Below are 4,284 nucleotides of genomic sequence, written 5' to 3'. Positions count from 1 at the left end.
AAAAACCCCTTTTATATTATTTTATTTTAGTTATTTATTTATTTTTTAATTCTGGAAGAGCAGATTTTAAGTGTCCTTACCACCAAGGGCAGACCGGCAAACAACACAAACGAATTATATAAGCAAAATTGCTTACCTATTCGGTGGCCACCGTGTTTGTATTGTTCGTCTCAGCCAGCCCAAAGTGGTCGTCCACTCTTCTGCTCTTTTCCTGTCCCTTCGTGGTCGCCAATCTGTTGTGTCTTTTTCCGCTGCTCTGAGAAATCACACTCAGTCTTGGGTTTTTGATGCCAGAAGAAACACACTTTATTTCAACAATGAGAATAAGCTCTGCAGGCTCTGCAGAGAACATCTCCAGAATGATCATATTGTCTTCTATTTATACAGTTCTGACTTTTCCATACATTCCATACATAGAATGGTTCCTTTGTGCATACAATTCTCCCTAGAGAGAAAGCCCCCCCTCTCAAGTCTTGTTATGGTAAAGAAAGCCCCCACTTATGTTTTTTCCAGATGTTTCTCATCTGAGGTCTGTACTTTCTGCCACGTAGGAGGGTAGGACTCAACTTGGAGAATGAGGGCATCAATCCCACTTCCTCTTGCATGCTAAGCGAGCGTGCTACCATTTCAGCTAATTCCCCTGGCCGTGGTGGGGTGAAGTCCATCGCTCCAAATGACGCCTTCGCAGAGCGACCGCTATTATAACGGGGTTGAAGAAAAGAGGCCATCACACCTCTGTGCATGCACCTTTGCACTGGCCGTAATGAAGTTGAAGAATTAACCAAGAGATTGTGCTTTTGTTTTTAAGGCCCTTCTTGGTCTTGTTACCCCAGTATATATGTGTGTGGATTCCTGTAATACGTAGGATACCTTTGGATCACTCAGGTCGTGCAGCCAACTTCTCCCCTCCCACACTGCCCACACTGGCTTAATGTCTAAGGGACATCTGACGGTTTCAGCTCTCCTCCCAAGATCCCTCTACATGCTAGATTGAGCCCAATCTTTAAATCCATTCAGAGGCCAACTTTCATACGTTAGCCTTTGACACTGTCTCGAGGTGTTTGATTACTTCCATGTTAGTTCATGTTCCTTCTTTTGTTGTTGCTGTAATTGTTCTTTTCTCTCTGCTAGACTCTTACCCAGGCAGGCTCGTTGGTCTAGGGGTATGATTCTCGTTTTGGGTGCGAGACGTCCCGGGTTCAAATCCCGGACGAGCCCACAGTGAGGTTTGGACCTTATGCGCTATTTTCTCTTTAGGTTCACGAACAATCAGGAAGTTTTTGGTCAATCGGCCTGAAGCCCAAGCAAAACCAGGCCGGTTAGCTCAGTTGGTTAGAGCGTGGTGCTAATAACGTTGTGGGTTCGATCCCCGTACGGGCCAGCCTCTTTTGTTTTCTGGGAGCTCAGCTCTGCTCTTCATGCAAATTGAGAGGTGGTCTCACGGACATACCCGCTGTCTAAACAGTGTGCAGTTGTGGTCAAAAGAGCTCATTTGGTAGAGCGTTAGACTGAAAATCTAAAGGTCCCTGGTTAGATCCCGGGTTTCGGCAGATGCCACCAGTCTTTTCCTATTGTTCGAGGGGGCCAGTAACCAATCACTAATCACTGGGTTCCAGCCCCTCTGTCTAACTGCTTCCCCACAGTCACAGCGCTATCTGCCTCCCAGACGGCCACCAACGAAGCCGTGTTGGTTCCATGGTGTAATGGTTTGCACTCTGGGCTTTGAATACAGCAATCTGATTTCAAATCTTGGTGGAACCTGTGTGCTTTCTTGCGGCAGGAAAAGAAAAAAAGCACAACTTTGGTGGTGGTGCTGTTGGCGAGCCTGTAAGTGATTTAGTCTTTGTGGCCCTGTGAGCAAAGACTGCTCTTCGGCAGATGCCACCAGTCTTTTCCTATTGTTCGAGGGGGCCAGTAACCAATCACTAATCACTGGGTTCCAGCCCCTCTGTCTAACTGCTTCCCCACAGTCACAGCTCTATCTGCCTCCCAGTCGGCCACCATCGAAGCCATGGTGTAATGGTTAGCACTCTGGGCTTTGAATACAGCGATCCGAGTTCAAATCTTGGTGGAACCTGTGTGCTTTCTTGCGGCAGGAAAAGAAAAAAAGAAAAACTTTGGTGGTGGTGCTGTTGGCGAGCCTGTAAGTGTTTTAGTCTTTGTGGCCCTGTGAGCAAAGGCTGCTCCTGTCAAAGTTCCATGGTGTAATGGTAAGAAGGAAAGAATCTGGGAAAGAAGAGTGATGGCAAAACAAAACAAAATTATACTTGATGTGTGGTGTTTGTTTAAAAGGCGTTGGGAAATGTATATAGAATGTTTGAATAGTTATTTTAAACAGGAACAAAAAAATAAGGAATTTGATAAGGCTTTTTCTTCATAGGTTTACTCAGTTTTCATGGAGTTTAATATTGCAATACCAGGAATGGAATAATGTGGAAGAAAAATATATTTTTATTCATATGAATGTCTGTTTTTAATTTGTTAAAAGTTAATCTCTGTCTTTGTGAGAGGCGTAATATATTTTTGATGACCTCTCATCATATGTTTTTTTAAATAAATATTACAGTTGATGTGAAAAAAAAGCACTCTGGGCTTTGAATCCAGCAATCCGAGTTCAAATCTTTATGGAACCTGTGTGCTTTCTTGCGGCAGGAAACGAAAAAAAGCACAAGTTTGGTGGTGGTGCTGCTGGCGAGCCTGTAAGTGATTCAGTCTTTGCGGCCCTGTGAGCAAAGGCTGCTCCTGTCAAGGTTCCATGGTGTAATGGTAAGCACTCTGAATCCAGCGATCCTCGTTCAAATCTTGGTGGGACCTGTTTTGCCACCAATTTGCGGAGGACCCTGTCCGAAATACATTTTAGCAGCAGAGATCCCCAAAAGCTCACGTAGTTAACGTCGCTTCAACACACAGTCTGTTTCTTTACAGAAGTCAGCGTAACAGGGTAGGACTCAACTTGGAGAATGAGGGAATCAATCCCACTTCCTCTTGCATGCTAAGCGAGCGCGCTACCATTTCAGCTAATTCCCCTGGCCGTGGTGGGACAAAGTCCATCGCTCCAAATGATGCCTTCGCAGAGCGACCGCTATTATAACGGGCTTGAAGAAAAGAGGCCATCTCACCTCTGTGCTTGCACCTTTGCACTGGCCGTAATAAAGTTGAAGAATTAACCTAGAGATTGTGCTTTTCTTTTTAAGGCCCTTCTTGGTCTTGTTACCCAAGTATATATGTGTGTGGATTCCTGTATTACGTAGGATACCTTTGGATCACTCAGGTCGTGCAGCCAACTTCTCCCCTCCCACACTGCCCACACTGGCTTAATGTCTAAGGGACATCTGACCGTTTCAGCTGTCCTCCCAAGATCCCTCTACATGCTAGGTTGAGCCCCATTTTTAAATCCATTCAGAGGCCAACTTTCATTCGTTTGCCTTTGACACTGTCTCGAGGTGTTTGATTACTTCCATGTTAGTTCATGTTCCTTCTTTTGTTGTTGCTGTAATTGTTCTTTTCTCTCAGCTAGGCTCTTGCCCAGGCAGGCTCGTTGGTCTAGGGGTATGATTCTCGCTTTGGGTGCAAGAGGTCTCGGGTTCAAATCCCGTACGAGCCCATAGTAACGTTTGGAGCTTAAGCACAATTTTCTCTTTAGGTTCACAAACAATTAGAAAGGTTTTAGAAAGCGGGCAGAAGTCCAAGCAAAGCCAGGCCGGTTAGCTCAGTTGGTTAGAGCGTGGTGCTAATAACGCCAAGGTCGCGGGTTCGATCCCCGTACGGGCCAGCCTCTTTTGTTCTCTGGGAGCTCAGCTCAGCTCTTCATGGAAATTGACAGGTGGTCTCACGGACATACCCACTGTCAAAACAGTGTGCAGTTGTGGCCAAAAGAGCTCATTTGGCAGAGCGTTAGACTGAAAATCTAAAGGTCCCTGGTTAGATCCCGGGTTTCGGCAGATGCCACCAGTCTTTTCCTATTGTTCGAGGGGGCCAGTAACCAATCACTAATCACTGGGTTCCAGCCCCTCTGTCTAACTGCTTCCCCACAGTCACAGCTCTATCTGCCTCCCAGTCGGCCACCACCGAAGCAATGTTGGTTCAATGGTGTAATGGTTAGCACTCTGAGCTTTCAATACAGCGATCCGAGTTCTAATCTTGGTGGAACCTGTGTACTTTCTTGCTGCAGGAAAAGAAAAAAAGAAAAACTTTGGTGGTGGTGCTGTTGGCGAGCCTGTAAGAGATTTAGTCTTTGTGGCCCTGTGAGAAAAGGCTGCCCCTGCAAAGGTTCAATGGTGTAAT

The 4,284-nt window shown here is 45.9% G+C and overlaps 4 non-coding genes across 4 annotated transcripts; all 4 read left to right on the top strand.

Annotated features, from left to right (window-relative positions):
- Window positions 1–1,146: 1,146 nt before the first annotated feature.
- trnap-ugg (transfer RNA proline (anticodon UGG)) lies at window positions 1,147–1,218 on the top strand. The gene has a single exon. It is a non-coding gene; the product is annotated as a tRNA-Pro (tRNA).
- Window positions 1,219–1,477: 259 nt separating this feature from the next.
- On the top strand, window positions 1,478–1,550 carry trnaf-gaa (transfer RNA phenylalanine (anticodon GAA)). The gene has a single exon. It is a non-coding gene; the product is annotated as a tRNA-Phe (tRNA).
- Window positions 1,551–3,532: 1,982 nt separating this feature from the next.
- trnap-ugg (transfer RNA proline (anticodon UGG)) lies at window positions 3,533–3,604 on the top strand. Its single transcript has one exon. It is a non-coding gene; the product is annotated as a tRNA-Pro (tRNA).
- A 94-nt stretch (window positions 3,605–3,698) lies between these two features.
- On the top strand, window positions 3,699–3,772 carry trnai-aau (transfer RNA isoleucine (anticodon AAU)). Its single transcript has one exon. It is a non-coding gene; the product is annotated as a tRNA-Ile (tRNA).
- Window positions 3,773–4,284: the final 512 nt, after the last annotated feature.

The sequence above is a fragment of the Sinocyclocheilus rhinocerous genome, unplaced genomic scaffold, assembly GCF_001515625.1.
Source record: "Sinocyclocheilus rhinocerous isolate Xijiao unplaced genomic scaffold, SAMN03320098_v1.1 scaffold6748, whole genome shotgun sequence".
In the NCBI taxonomy this organism is placed as follows: Eukaryota; Metazoa; Chordata; class Actinopteri; order Cypriniformes; family Cyprinidae; genus Sinocyclocheilus; species Sinocyclocheilus rhinocerous.
The sequence above is the reverse complement of the archived record's forward strand: the minus strand, read 5'-3'. Positions and strand labels throughout refer to the sequence as shown.